Source organism: Mus caroli, chromosome 1 (genome assembly GCF_900094665.2).
Source record: "Mus caroli chromosome 1, CAROLI_EIJ_v1.1, whole genome shotgun sequence".
NCBI lineage: Eukaryota > Metazoa > Chordata > Mammalia > Rodentia > Muridae > Mus > Mus caroli.
The window spans coordinates 63,310,701-63,326,517 of record NC_034570.1 but is presented as its reverse complement, the minus strand read 5'-3'; the positions used below and the strand labels follow the sequence as shown (position 1 = coordinate 63,326,517).

General features: G+C 41.1%; 1 protein-coding gene across 7 annotated transcripts in view; it reads left to right on the top strand.

Annotated features, from left to right (window-relative positions):
• Window positions 1-15,817, top strand: part of Ikzf2 (IKAROS family zinc finger 2) — a 155,869-nt gene that overhangs the window by 15,667 nt on the left and 124,385 nt on the right. The window contains exon 1 of one of the 7 annotated variants that reach the window (XM_029481588.1): window positions 1,031-1,078. The exons of the other annotated variants lie outside the window; for them this stretch is intronic. The gene's annotated coding sequence lies outside the window, so the exon portion shown is untranslated. Of the gene's footprint in view, window positions 1-1,030; window positions 1,079-15,817 lie in introns of those variants that run through there. 7 annotated transcript variants of the gene reach the window in all.

Here is a 15,817-nt window from a genome sequence, read left to right as displayed (position 1 = left end):
TTAATAGACATTGTACTCTCTTTTGTGTGCCCATCAGTGTATGACTCTGTTGAGGGTTGCTTCGGGTTTTTTTTTTAAACTTTGTCTACTTTCATTTCTGTGTATACGGGCATATATGAGACCAGCAGTCAGTATAGTTGTCTTCCTCTGTTGCTCTCTACAGTGCTGTTATGAGAGCAGACCTCTCACTGAGACCTGTGCTCACCAATTTAGCTAGACCAACTGCCCAGTGAACCCATGCCATCTGTCTGTCTCTGGGTCTTCCGAGCTAGGGATGCAGGTGCATGCCACCACAACTGGCTTTTTTATAAAGTGGGTACTAGGGAACTGAACCAGGTCCTCATGCCTGTGCAGTTTATCCTCTTAGCCTTCTCCCCAGACCAAGTAGTGCTGTTTTCGTTTTTTCAATGTGAATATGTTTAGACAGAATGGTTTTAGTGAGATGACTGTGGTATACTGTTAATGGAGTAGGACCAGTGAAATATTGGGGGGGTGGGGGAAGAGAGAGAGAGAGAGAGAGAGAGAGAGAGAGAGAGAGAGAATGGGGTAGGGCCAGTGAAATAAGGAAAAGAGAAAGAACGAGAAGGGGCAGAGGTGTCAAATAATAGAACAATCAAAAGCAGTTCAAGGATCAGAATAACAAATTCGTAAGTGAGGGGGAAAAAAAGCCGCTCTAGTGGAATTGGTAAAAAATAAGAGCTAGCAGAGAGTTAACAGGCAAATGAAAAAGGATCCTCTAGTTCCTTTTCCCTCAGAAAATGTAAACAATGGAAAATCAGACTTTATCAGTCAATCGAGGAAACTTCTTCCCTGAGTGAGAAATCTGCCATGAAGGATGGTTCCCACTGAAGGTGATGGATAAACACTAGATTCAGAACACTGGCTTCAGCGGATACCTGGAAGCCGGAGGGTGGATGGTCGGGGAAACTGGTGTCTTAAGTGTTTGAGCCTAGAAGCACTGGCTAGTAAAGCAGCAGCATCAAAGGCAAGGGCCAGGTTGCGATGGAGCTCAGTTGGTGCAGTGCTTGTCTGGTGTGCACAAGGCCCTGCGTTCTGTGTCCAGCAGCAGAGAAACCAGGTATGGAAGCATGCGATTGTCTGTGATCTCAGCACTCAGAAAGGAAAGTCAAGATCAAGTGTACAAGGTCATCCTTTGCTACACAACTAGGTGGAAGCCAGCCCAAGCTAAGTGTGTGTGTGTGTGTGTGTGTTTGTGTATGTGTACATATGTAGCTAGCGATGCCTACAACAGATTATCTAAGAAACTGGTACTGTGTCCAAAGGCCACCTTGGACTCATTGATTGGCTTTATCTTTTCCATAATGTGTTAATACTGGACTTTGTATATGAGGTATCCTAACTGGTATATTCTAAGATGACCAAGGATGTCTTAAATATTGGTCTTGTTACTAAGCTGCAATTTTCCTTCAGTGCAGTGGGAAAAGACATGGGCCTGACAGTGACTATAAGGTCTTTCTTTGTCCCTCCCATTCTGGAAGGTGATAAGGATGAAGGCACTTGATATTCATTCAACACAGGAAATGGGTTTTTGCATCCAGGTGTGTTTCTGACCTGTCATTACCTCCTGAAGTGTCTCCTACACAGGTTCTGAGCGAAAAGATTCTCTGTAGCTCATACTCTTCCATCAAGGTTTCAGAACCCTAATGTCGGCTTTTACCCCCTGAAATGTCTTTCTGAAATTAACCCAGTGCTAATTCTTCAATAAAACTTTATGAGTCATGAGATGAAATTTATGTGTAAAGAATAGGTTTATGGAGCTCATAAATAATAAGGTCAAGTTGGGCATGGTGGGTCAGGTCTGTAATTCAAGGATTAGTAGGCAGACAGGTGGATCTCTGTGAGTTTGAGGCCAGCCTGGTCTACAAAGTGAGTTCTAGGGTAGCCAAGGCTACCCTGTTGAAAACAATAAGTAAACAAACAAAGTCAAGGAATGTGCTTAACATGCTCAAGGAAATGATTTCTAAAAACTATTAAGAGTAGCCAGGAAGTTGTGGTGCAGGCCTTTAATCTCAACACTTGGGAGATAGAGGCAGGTGGATCTCTGAGTTTGAGGCCTGCCTGGTTTACAGAGTGAGTTCCAGGAGAGCCAAGGCTACACAGAGAAACCCTACCTTGAAGAACCAAACCAATAGATAGAAAGATAGATAGATAGGCCTATTTAGAGTATTTTATTTGTAAGATATACTTTGCAAAATAATTTCACATCCTAAATGACTGAAATTAATCCCCATATTTAAGTCAATCTCAGAAGAGACTAAACTTTTTGCTGGTATTTAAATAGCATGTTATTTGTTACTGAAAAACAATTCACTTTATTTTTAAAAATCACAGAATTGCATGGGTTTTCCTCTTTCTCTTCCCCTGATTTTTACTATGTCGAAGAGCCCTTGGGATCTCACCCTGACTTGCAAAATGCAGGCATTACTTGGTCACGGTAGTATTCAACATGAGGAAGGACCAGTGCATGTTTGCTGGAGTGATGACTGGCATATAGTAAGCTAGACAGAATGGTAGTTACTAATGAACTGTTTATAAGATTTGCACGTTGAGAAAAGCTGAGGCAGATGCTAACTAAGAAGGACCCCGTGCCTCTGTTAAGTTTATATTACTGTATTATTACAGGCTCTTTTAAGAAAGGAACGATTTTACTCTTTGATTTTCATTGACAGCATTTTTTTTAACGTAGTCTAAATCATGATCTAAGAACTCAACAAGAGACCTGCATCTCTCACTAGATATTTTGCTCTTCATATGTATGGGTGTTTTCAGGTAAAAAAAAAAAAAACCCTCACAAATATTATTTGAAACTAAACGTGTACTCAGATATAAAGCCGTTATTAATGCTGTTGTATTCAAATCAATTACTGAAGCAATGAAAACGAAATTACCTAATTAAAGCAAATCACAAACAAACCTTCGATGTTTGTGTGGGGAATAATTGAAGTGGTAATTACGCAGTAGTAATGCATTTCTTTTAAGGATGGCAACCCAGAAGCTCTGTTGGGGGACAGGACAGAGATGAATGACTTACGGGCCTTCCTACTAAGCCTGTCCAGAGTGAGGTACTCTTCTTTGCCCCTTTTTTTCTTCTTGAATGTGAACTTGATGGCTTACATGCTAAGATGAGTCAGTGAGCAGGCTCCTCAGTTGGGTTCTAACATTTCGAGAGTCGCTATACTGATCGTCCTGTATGCCCTTCATTATACCTCCTCTGTCCCATATCGCCGAACTTTGAGTCAGACTGCTTTCTCTCTTATTCTTCAGAGGAATCAAGGATAAAACAGAATGTGTCTCCCCCAGATTTCATAACAGAATATATATGAAAAGTTTTTTCATGTGTAGACATTAACTAGCCTTTGGTCAGTTTTCTAGGTGGACACATGATCACTATCTATTGTCTACTCTTAGTTTTTAGCAGAGTTGTCTCTAAAAGTTGGGAAGAGTTTATCTTTCTCTTCTCTCTCATTACTTGAAGACTGGGCCCCAGCTTATCTTCCTGGGAGGCTGGAAACTGCTTGAAGGCAGGGAAAATGACCATTTATGTCTTATTTGTATAACCTGAATGCAGCAAACAGAGTGAAGCTTTAAAGTTGTGTTGCACAGTGCTTTTTGGTCTTGATTTACTAGTTTGTAAACTAGGACAAGATGATGCTTATCTGTTCTGGCTGTAGGGATCCATACAGGAACCTTAGAAAGCTTTTCTTACAGTGCCTAATGCATTTCAAAAACTCGGTTTGTTTTTGTTTTTTTTTTAATGAGTTCTCCATTTACACAAAAGTTGGCCAATATAGTGCCCAATGTAGTCTTTAGGTAAAGACAACTCTTTATGGACTTTGGGATACATAGGAAGCTAATCTGTGTGGATTGACTGAGTGAATTAAACCCCTATCCTAGTCAGTCTAGTGTCTCCTGATCACATAGCCATGGGCTTGGACGTTTCAATTATCTTATCTGTGGAGGACACCAGAGATCACATCCTCCAGTTTTAAAATGGATGCTGAGTGAGCTCCAGCTTAGACTTTAGCTTACTATCTTCTCCAAGCAGAATACTCAGTTGGAGTAAAAGCTTGCTCAGGGTGTGTGGGGGAGTTTATGTGGCTTCAAAAACAAAAAAACAAAAAAACAAAACAAAACAAAAAACCCAAAAAAGTTTCTTCCTGGCAGCATCGCTACTGTTTAGAGATGACTGCAGGAGTGTTTGGTGGGCGACATCCAGATGCTAACACCCTAGCTAAAGGGGGGACAAACTTTCCCCCCAGACAGTTTTGTTATATATGGCTAAGAAGCATGAGTTAAGAGGCAGAAATGCTTAAAGTTGGAGTTGTAAAGTCACTTTTATTAGTCTTCTTGCTAATGATGTTTCGGATCTCTCGGATCCAAGTGCTTTCAAACATACACTGACCCTTCAGCAGACACATGCAAATGGCCTGTAACACTATTGGTTTTATTTAATTTTATTCCGAATTTAGAACTGAAAGATCCTTGAGAAACTTAGGACTCCAACGGTTCTTTCTGGAACTGTCGGACTGCTCTGTCTATACTGGAGGGGAGGCCAGATTTCAGTTCTCCCCCAGCAAGTGTGGTAATCATCACATCTGCCCATGATGTCGTTATTAGAGTAGGACCTGGGATGAGAGACACAGCCTCCCCCGAAGGTTTCCCCTCCGTTTAATCTTTTTCTTGAAATATTGTTTAAATGTGTCGAAACAATGCCCAAGCGGTTTGTCGGTGAGCAACCCTTACCTAGTCTGTCAAGATCCCTCGACCGGAAAGGTGTAAGGCAGTAGGCTCATTAGTTTAGAGAACATCCAACTGTCATTGTATCTTAACAAAGCATCTTTTCATTGTGTTCATGTAGTGTGTGTGTGTGTGTGTGTGTGTGTGTGTGTGTGTGTGTGTGTATGAACATGCAGGCACACATGAGGTGGTCATTGGACAACTTTCAGGAATAAGTTTCCCTTCTTTCCTGCAATCTCTTCCCTGCCATCTTGTGGTTCCTAGGATGAGCTCGGGTCTTCTGGGCTACTTGGTAGTGAGCATCTATACCCAGCCATCTCCCCATCTCCCCATCCCAGGCCATTTCTCAACATGAAATCTTTTCTTCCCAAAGCTTTTTTTGTTTCCTCTCTTATCGTTACAACAAAATTGTATGCTATTTGCAAGCTTATAAAATGTAATTTGGTTGGCACAAAGATCTGTGAATTAAGTTTTTAATATTTAACCAGAACATTACATAGGAAAGCAGCAGGTTTAATCCTAACTGAAGGTTCAGGCTTGAGTGTGTAAATCTGTAGGAACAATTTAATGGTAATGAGTCCTATGCATTTACAGGTTAAAAAGAACCTTTTGCATGAATCAATATGTAGTTTCCGGTGGTTTTTTCCCTTTTCTTTATTTTGTGAGGGTTTGGGCCAGTATAAAATATTTTTAATGCGCAGCCAAAGTTTGTTTTAAATTGCATTTTAAAAATTGGGTGGCTCCTGGTGACCTTAACTTGCTCCAATGGACATTTCTAGTACAATGGTGACATATCCCTGGTTAAACTAAATGGGTCACAAAACCAACCCAAAAATTGTGACCCTGGGAAAAATAGGTCTGATGGGAGGTGAGTGTTAGTGGAGGCAGAAAGGAGGTAAGAGAGAGGAGGAGGAGAAGAAGCAGAATATATTATATAGTTGTATAAAATTGTAAAACAGCAAATTCAATTTAAAAATGATTCCGTTTTAAGGACAAAATTAAGCAACTGCATGGCCCTTAAGGATGATTGTAGGTCACCGGCCCCACCTGCTTTCTTTTCATTGTTAAACTTACAGCTATTTGAAATTTTAATGTGTTTTCAGGATGATCACATGTCTGAATGGTCACAACTCTGGAGACTGTTGCTATTAATTGTGCTCATCATCTTATTGCAAAGCACTGACTGCTTTAAAAGCCCTCATGCTTTGAATGTGGTGGGCTCACTTCTTTGCTGTCTGTGAGGCCCCAGGTTAGCCGTGAATATTGGTTACTGAGTTTCCTTTTCTACTGTGTTTGCATTTTCTGCATTTTTGTCTATTGAGGTAAAGCAAGTGACCCAGGGAGTTAGCATCATCCAGGAGAAGCTCTCGGTAATAGTGTGAGATGTGTCATCTTCTCTAAGGGAAGAAAACGGGGGAATCGCCCCCTTCTGTAGATGTCTTGTAGTAGATGGAATAGAGAATCTATTATTTCCCTCCATCTTCAGACAGGCAGTCTGCCTCCAATCAGCAGATCCTCTACACTCATGATGTCTATAGAGGCTTCAGATAGATTTGACAACAACAATCTCTAGGACCATTGTTTTCTCCAAACTTTCCAGTCTTTTGTGGTTTCGTCCTACAGTGATTCTCAAGTAGTTCCTGAATGGTATTACCATACCCCGTCCTATAACTTAAGTTCACAATCATTTAAGCCTAAAATGCTGAGGCTGTTTATAACTGGTCCTCTGACTTCCTTCTGCCTTCCTCATTGCCAATAATCTCTACAGTCCAGAGAGCTGGACTTCCTAAGCCAGAATCGGGCCGCAGCTCCATTTCTGTGAATGGTGTAAGAGCTTTGCATTGAAGTAGAATAAATGCAAGTCAGTTTTCAAAGTCTGTAAGGTCCCCTTTCTATTCATTCTTTCCTGCTTTCTATCTCTTGATGAGACAAATTAATTCCCCTCTCAACACTTGCTGTGTCTTCACTGAAGATGTCTTTCTTTGATAACTCATTTCTTTAGTTGCCTCTTGACTGAGCTCAGTAGTAATATAAGCCCTTCCTAGATATTTGTTAATATTTCCCAATTTGATTCACTTCACACTGTCTGAAATAATTGAATTTATGTCTTTTTTTTTCTCCCAGTACTTACTTGAGGACCATTATCAGTCTTGTTTACTGTGGTAGCCTCAATACAGTAGATAATAAACATGGTCTCGTAGATTAGTTGGCTTGCTCTCTTGTCCCTTCAGTGAAAAGAATTCTCTGTGAAGCAAGCATGATATTTTATACTATGATGTCCACTCCAAAGCCTGCACTGTATTGATCTGTATACAGGACCAAGATCATATGGGAGAGACACGGTGGTAAAATGCCTTATCTTGTGGCTTTAACAGCCTGTTGCTTTCTCCCATCCCATTTACCTGTGTGTTTGCTTTATAGCACAGAATGGGTACCTGGATGATCTGGACCACATCAGGCCACAAAGAATATATTTATTTTTCTGAATTGATTGCTGTAATATTTAGAATATGCTTATGCGTTAAAAAGCAAACAAAAAGCCAAGTTTACTCTCTCTAAATTTCACCCTCACAAATCTGTTTTTTTCACAAATCCATTTTGTTAATTTTACAATGGTATTTAGCTTTCCTATTTGATTTTATATTATACTTAATAGTATTTTAATTATTATGGTTGATTATCATTGTAATTTAATGGTCTTATAGTACTTAGGAAAGTAAATGCTTTATAACAACAATCAAATCTCATTTCTTTAGTTCCTAGAATGTTTGGAAATACACTTAAAAAAAAGTTAGTTAATTCTATGAGAAATACCCCATTACACTTTAGAAAATTGAATGTATATAACTCAAAGTTTTGATTAGAACATGAAAACATGCATATTATAGACTCTAAACTACCGTATTTGGGTTGGTTTACCTATTTTCATTATATGACCATTGCCCATCATGGCTCAAATAAGGTGTTCAGAATGGGATTAGCTGTCTGTCAGGAGGTGGTTTATATGAGGATTAAGACATTAATTGATTAGTACGTTTACACATTGTTATCTAGTGATTAAGGAATGCTGGGTGGAACCAGCATGATGGGATTTTCTTTCGGAAAGTTGTACCTTTATTGTGATGGTGTCCCCCTGGGTATCTAATAAGAGTGATAAAGAACAGTTTAGTGTTAAACAGAGAACTACCTTTGTATCTTGGTTATTTACAAAGCTTCTGATGCAGATCTTGAGAGAGGTTTTGACAATACATGAAGTCCAGCTCTTGTCAGTGTCCCATGGACCCTGTCGCCACAACCTGCCAGTAATGAAAGGCCTTTAATAAGCATAACTGTCTTCTACCTGCTTATTTACAGTTTTCATAGCTAATGAATTAAAGAGAAGTCCACAAGGACTTGATCGTTCACTCTCTAGTAGCGATTTACAGATGATAGGTGCAGTGGCTCTTACACACAGGGTCCTGTAATAATAGCTTTTGATGTAAGGAGCTGTTCACCAGTCTGTATTGCGGTTGGAATCAGAGAAACAGAAAATTGGTCATTTCCCGGCAGAGAGCAGTACGTTTCAATTCAGTAAAAATGCTGTATGTACTGTGATAGGTTTATAATTATTACCCAAAGATTGATGTTTGTTTTTTTTTTTTTGGGTGAGTGTAAATTTTGTGCAGCGGTAATCCATTAAGAAATCAATAATCAGGCCACTCTGATGTGTGGTTCCTATTCACCGTTATAAATGTGTTCCAGAAGCTGAACCTAATGTTTTGGTTTGGCTTGGTGTGTGTGAGTGTTTCATGTTTGTGTGTATATGTGTGCACACCTGTATGCACACTCGTGTGTGTGTGTGTGTGTGTGTACGTGTGAAATCATGTTTGGCAGGAGAAATAAAGAAGAAAATATATGTGTATTTGTCTTTATTCTTATTTTTTATGTGGTTTATGCATGTGTTCATGTGTGTGCACATGTGTGTGTGTGCACATACCTTCATGTACTTGTGCATGTCAGAGTATGACATCAGGTACCCTTCTTTTTACTATTTGAGATAGTCTCTTACCAGACATGGAGCTCACTGATAGGTCCAGGCTGGCTGTCCAGCAAGCTGTGGGGATCTCTGTTCCTCTCAGCACTGGGATTATAGGTACCGGGCTTTGCGTCTAGCTGTTTCTCTGGATGCTGGGAATCTGAAGTCAGTCCCACACTTAAGAAGCTGTCATTGTACCAACTGAGCCCCCATCCCAGGCCATCTTACTGTTCTCTTTTGAGCAAATGTTCCCATATGACACATTTGCTTAAAATTTGAGTGTTTCCCCAACTTTTTAGAAAAGTTCCCTGGAACTCTTTGAGATGGTCCTGTCCCTTTTGTGCACCGTTGCTTTGTTGTTTAGTATTGGGAATAGTATTTATATGCTTTAATTAAATCATTGTTTCTCTAATCTGGAAGTAATTTATATTCACATCTGCATGATTGGGGAAGTTGAAAATGCATGCTTTTTAAATTAAAGTTCTAACCTTAAAGCTATGATCTCACAACAAACAAATGTAAGGTTTACTTATAGCCAGTACTTTTTAAGCACTAAGTTGGATGTCAGTGGAGGAAGTCAGGCATAATGCAGAACTGGCGCTACCCTTAAAAGAGCTTGCCTTTCACCGAGAACCAGCAGACATGTGGGGAAAGGGAATGGATGGAAAGGCAGCTGCCCCGGTGCTTTCTCTGTAGCTAGAATTTCGGAGTTAACATGTCACAGTCCTGGGCATGATAAGGTGTGTGGTGAGCTTCGCCCCACAGGATAGTGCATGATTCTACAGAGTTTGTGGCTCAAGAGCAATCCATTTAAGTAGAGATTTTAAATCAAAATCTTATAAGAACCGATTATTCAGTTAAAACAGTGAAGAGAGATGGAAAGCAAGAGGCGAAGCCTGTCCATTTTCTTTGCAGCACCAATGCTTAAGTATCCATCTGTATCTTTTTTTTTTTTTTTTTTTTTTTTAGACAGGGTTTTCTCTGCGCAGCCCTGGCTGTCCTGGAACTCACACTGTAGATCAGGCTGGCTTCGAACTCAGAAATCCACCTGCCTCTGTCTCCCAAGTGCTGGGATTAAAGACGTGCGTCACCACTGCTTGGCCCATCCGTATCTTTTAGCGTGCACTGTCGCATGCACCATCTACACATATTTCCCCTTTCCCAGTGACAGTGCTAACAGGATTATGTGGTGTGCATCGTCCCATGGCTTGATAGTTTTTATTTGGATTTTTTTCATATTTGCCCTTCATTCTTGCCCTCACATATCAGCTATGTATTGGAGGTGGACGGACCTGTCCTTCACCAGTAGGTTTCTTTGTTATTTATCTGAACTTTGCTGATGAACATATAGGTTGTTTCTAGCTTTCAGAGGGAATATCTGTGTCCGCCCTTGTCAGTGGGTGTCCTATGTCCCATAGGACAACATAACTCAGTTCTTTCAGGATGGATGTCCTGGCAGCGACCATTTTGGTAGAGAAAGCATAGAAAATTGTCTTTTAAAAATATTAGTGTACATCATCCCTAACATTGTGTGAGATTCTGGGATTGGTGTTTTATTTTGTTTTGTTTCTTCACTTTGACAACAGTCTGTCTTCTCAGTTTGGGGGTATCTAAAAGGGAAAAAATGGTATGTGTGTGTATTTAATGTTTTTGAAGTTGGCAAAAGTCTTTAATTTTTGCCCCAGACAAACACTTCTGCTTAATCATTTAGGACACATTATACTTTAAAACACTATTAAGAAATAGCAGAAGAGAAAACATTTTTGGGAGGAGTAATCCCCCTGTGTAGGGGGCATGGGCTGTGGACTTGATTTCATTTGAAAGTGTCTCAGGGCTGCTGGAGTCTGCATCGCTCTATTGACATTTGTTGAGTTGTCTAGAAACCCACAGGCTAAGCCTAGCACACAGGAAAGCTGAACTCCAGCTTTGTCCTTTATGGCTTCCTCATGTGGGAAACCTTGAGTCTGGTTCATTGTGTGACATGTTTTTTACATGAGCAAATATGCATGGAAGTGTGTTGTAGCATTTGGCTTTCTCTGAGACTCTCTCAAGGGGAACAATGGTTCTCAAATGGTTGAGAACTATGCGTACAGGCACAAATTTGCTCTTGAACAAGAAGAGAATCCTGAGGTAGGGAAATCCTGTGTGTCCTGCCCCTATCTCAGAGTGCCAGGCTCATGGAATGATTGACAACCCCCCTTTTGCTTTGTGCCTGTAAAATCCCATTTTAAAATATCAGATTGTCCAAGTTCGCTTCTGGAATATAACTCTCTCTCTCTCTCTCTCTCTCTCTCTCTCTCTNTGTGTGTGTGTGTGTGTGTGTGTGTGTGTTTGTGTTACATCTCTGCTGAAAATAACCCTTGAGTCAAACCCTTGGACCCGGCCCCAAAGGTCATTTAGAACAACTTCCTAAACAAAACAGTAATGTCCTTGACAGCTCTCATGACAGGTGGGCTCTGCAGTGTGACTTCTCTCTTGCAGTACTGGCTGAGGGAAGACTGTCAGGTTGATCAGCTGTGATTCCTAGAAAGCCCTTCCTTAGGACCAGCCCTCCTCTGCCTCCCAGAATGCAACTGTTTCTTTTCACTATGCATTCCCCCTCTAATTATCAAGAGGAGCATTAAATTGTTTGTCTGTGTGTTTGTTTGTTTGTTGCATGAATGCTGTGGATCAGATTTTCTTGTAGATTTTTTTTTTTTACAGATTTTTGTTTTAACTTTTATGATCAAAAATCTATATTAGTTACTTCTGAGAAATAGTCACACTTTAGGCATGCTTTATGTTGATATTTTGTCTCTTGCCACCTTTGTCCATATGCTTGCAAATAAATCATGCTGGTATGCTAAACAGCAGAAGCAAGATAAATCTTGAATGCTTTTTCTCTAATTTATATCTTATGTATGTCACCTGTACGCATTTTAAACCTAAAGCTTTTAAATCGTTGACTTGGCAATTCAAATTCGTTTATATTTAAAGTGATATCTTGTTTGAAACGAATACATGTTTCGGAGACAAATATCCTCTGTAGCACAAAGGTGTGTGTATACACGGGAGTTTGGGTAGTAATTCTGTTGTCCTAAAATGAAACACTTTGTGACATAAAAATAATACAAGAAGGGATGAGGAAACAGGGTAGTGGTGGTGCACACCTTCCATCCAGCAATCCGGAGGCAGAGGCAGGCGGATCTCTGAATTTGGGGTTAGACCAGTTTACAGAGTGAGTTTCAGGAAACAGTCAGGTCTACAAAGAAATCCTGTTTCCCCTGTCTCAAAAGAGACACACACCAAACGAAGGGAGAGAAATATAGAGACATGCTACAAAACTCAAGAAATCATCTCTGAAGGTTTCATTCAGCATAGGTTTCATTCAGTGCATGTGGACACTGGCTACAGTTTTCCCGCCGACATTTCTTAGGAGAGATTTCCAGGTGGAAACCGATAATACCAAATTTCTAAAAGTGCTTCCAGTCCCTGGCCTTTATTCCTGTGAGGATACTAGCAGTGTCTGAATTGGCTTACAACTCTGTCTTCCTCTCTTGCCTGAGTGGCAGTTTTCCTGACCCCTTACTGGATTTACTGTTGTAATTCCATATAGAATTGTGCTGGGACCCAGCACAGATTTTAGTGCGCTCACCTTAGCAGTCCAAATCATTGTTAGGATGCTGACTCACTCGCATTTACCAGGAAATTAGCTGGCTCTGTCTGTGTGAACATTTCAGGAGGAGCTGGCCCTAACTGCAGAGACCCATCTTCCAGGTCACCGGTGGCAAAATCCAGCACCACGCAGGGCTGGAATATTTTTTTTTCTTTTTTTTTGATTAGTCAGGCTAAATTTTGTTAGGTATATTTTTGCTTTAGTTTGGAGAATTATTTTCTTTGGAGATTGACTGGCTGGGAAATTATTAGCTACTCAGGTAAGAGGTAACATTAGCCCATTTAGTTATACCGCAGCAGACTCATTAAGGATGCATGTGTAAGGTCAGATGGTATCCGGGAGACCTCCCGTCACAAAGAAATTATGGAATTTGGGGAAACAGTTATCCTCACAGCCAAACCATTTAACAGTAATTATGTCACTAAGGCCCGGTTGCCAGCCTTGCTGGATCCTGAGAACCATCCAGGATGGCTTTTAAAGCCAAGGTTTCTAGACCTCACCCCAGGTACTCTGAATCAGAGTCCTCTGGGGAGGCGTCCGCCCGCCCGCCCGTGACTCAGATCGAAATCACCAGGAGGGCAGGCTTGGGAAACTTTATCAAGCAGATTTAGATGTGGGGAATGGGAGTGAAACTGATTGGGGCAGTAGCTGGAGGCTTCAGCCTGCATCAGCCAGTGGCCCTGGCTTTGCAGCAGGAGACAGCGGAACATGACTAGACTCTGTTTTTAAAGTTCAATATTAGGGGTGTCATATGTCTTTGGTAAGAAAAAAATAAATAAATTAAAATGTAAGTGTATATCGCCTGTGTAATTTTTGTAATAATAACAAAAAAACCCTTTTTCCCTCCCCTCCACACTTTCTATACCTGTTTTTCATTTTTTTCTTTTTCTATCTTTATGTTTGAAGTGTTCTAACAATATCATGTGTAATATTTTCCCACTGAATTTGATGAGACTGAGGGTTTTTTTGTTTTTTCCTCTCCACTTCTGAGTTGTATTCCTTCAGCTTGTTGATGCAAAATATATACATGTTTCTGTTTCGGCAAGGGGCGGGAGTGGGGTGGAAGTGGTGGTGGTGGGGCGCTTGTACATCTGTTGACACTTCACAAGTAATCAGTTTAGATTTCAGCAGCTGATTAGAGTGCCCTCCACCAAGCTGAGAGCCAACCCTTGAGAATGATACCAGGTACCATTCCACTTAGATTTCTGTGCAACAAATGCAATAATGGCCCATTTAGGCCAGTTCCAAGGTTACAAAACCCCTGCTTTTTTTCTTTCTTTCCTTTATTGGATTGTATAGAAGTATTAAAAACATTTAGTGGCCTGTAGCCCACAAATCATACACCATCAGTGATCGGAACCTGCACATGGGAGAGCCCTTCATTCATAACCACTCTACAGATGCTCGAAAGAATGCTGCTAGCGTCTAGGAATATCCTCTGCAAGCTGCTGCAGTTTCAGGGACTCAAGCTTCCACATTGAATTACGAGTAAGAAATATACCCGCCGGTGTCAGCGTGGCACCCAAGTCCTGATTAGCCTAAGATAGGAAGTCATAGCCCCACGACCTGCAGCCAAAAGGAAAGCAGAGCCCTGCGTTTTAAATACGCCTGTGCAAACACTCACCCGGCTGACCTTCTCGCTCTCCAGCAGTCCGGAGGACAGGACGGTTAGAGCCTGTGGAATAACACTTAGAAAACACCATCTAGACCAAAGGCCCTGCAGGGTGATGACTACACATGCGATTTAGCAAGTGATTTTGAATCACCTAAAAACAAATGCTGCGCAGAGGCTAGGGAAGTATAAATTCTTCCGTTAAGGAGAATGGGATTCTGCAGGATGAGCTTGTAAATTAGAAAATTTAAATATTTGAATATTTTAGGTGTGGGTTTGAGACAGGCAGGCAGGTATAATGGCTTGCAAATGATATCCATATAATTAAAGCACAAGATCACATTGACTGCTTAGGAAGAATTGGAGGGTGTCTACCTTCTAGTTAAATTCTTAGAATTACCATTTTCCTTCTATAATCTTTTCATCGTTTTCTATAATAAAATCTGTTTGCTATCTCCTTCCTGCAAACGTTAATGACTCCCTTTGCCTGTGACATGAAGTCTGATACACTCCTTTGTGTTTTAGTCTGTGCTCCTTGTTAAACAACCCAGCCTGTCTTTTTATTGTTATCTCCTGAATTGGCCCTATTCTCTGCTTCCAGCCAGACACTTGCCATGTCCCCAACATAATGTATGTCCTTTCACTTTGCCTTAATGTTGCACAAACCTTCTTTCCCTGAATCTCTGCCCCTCCCCCCCGCCCCCCCTTACACTCCCAGTACTTTTTTGAAACATCAGTCATTCCCATTATCCTGTAGCACCAAGCATGGACAGTTTCCATTATGGTATTTGGCATATTGTATTGTTATTGTTTTATGGGTTTGCCTCCTGGGGTGGACTTTGAGATCCTCCAGGGAAGAGACTGCAGCCTTTTTCCTTCTCTGACCTGTTGTCTTCCTGCCTATGTACCTCATACAGAGCAAGTGCAGTCTTCTCTAGTGTCTTATGGACAGCTGACAAGGGGAGGGCTAGGGGCAGGGACCTGAGGTAGGGTCTATTTAGGGAAAGAGTTGGAGTGACTTCCTTAACGGGGGGAGGGGGGCAGCAGCAGTAGAGGGGTCGGGGAGGGAGAGGGTGGAGAAAAGAAAAGGGTGAGACCCAGGCTCTTGTAGCATAGCTGTCTTCAACAGCAAATCCTTTCTCCAAACAAATAGCTATGCCATTACTAAGGTCAAACAGGTAAGGTTTCTCCTTCCCAGGTTGAGCTGCTCCTTCCTTCCCTGGATACCTTCCTAAGTGCATGACACTCATGAAATCATTAATGATTTTTTTCCTGCTTTGTAATCCCAGAGAAGGTGAACTCTGGTCTGATTTTACCTGCTCTTGGGGCAACAGGATACAGTAGAGTCCCATATCTGTCGATGAGCCTTAGACCCCGATCACAATTCAGGTCCACCTTATAGTCAGTGCTTAAGTGCTTTGTTCATGTTTGCTCTTCTCATTTGGAGCTAACCAAGATGGATGTGTCTGGAGCCGTACCTCAGGTAGGGTAGAGTATTAATAAGCAAATTCCTCCGGACTTCCTTATATGTGTCATCCGTAACAGAATAACAGTGGTACACCCTTTCTTCTTTGTCCTTCTCATGTTTCTTCTCTCCCACACTTTCATCTGTCCTGTTTGTGCTGGCTCATGGCTTTCGTCTTCTAATGAAACTTCCTCTGGCTGAACTTAGGGAAATGTGTTTCAGCTTAGTCATTTGCCCTTTTGTCAAGCTGACCTATTTCAAAAAAAAAATGAAAGAAAGAAAGAGAGAGAGAGAGAGAGAGAGAGAGAGAGA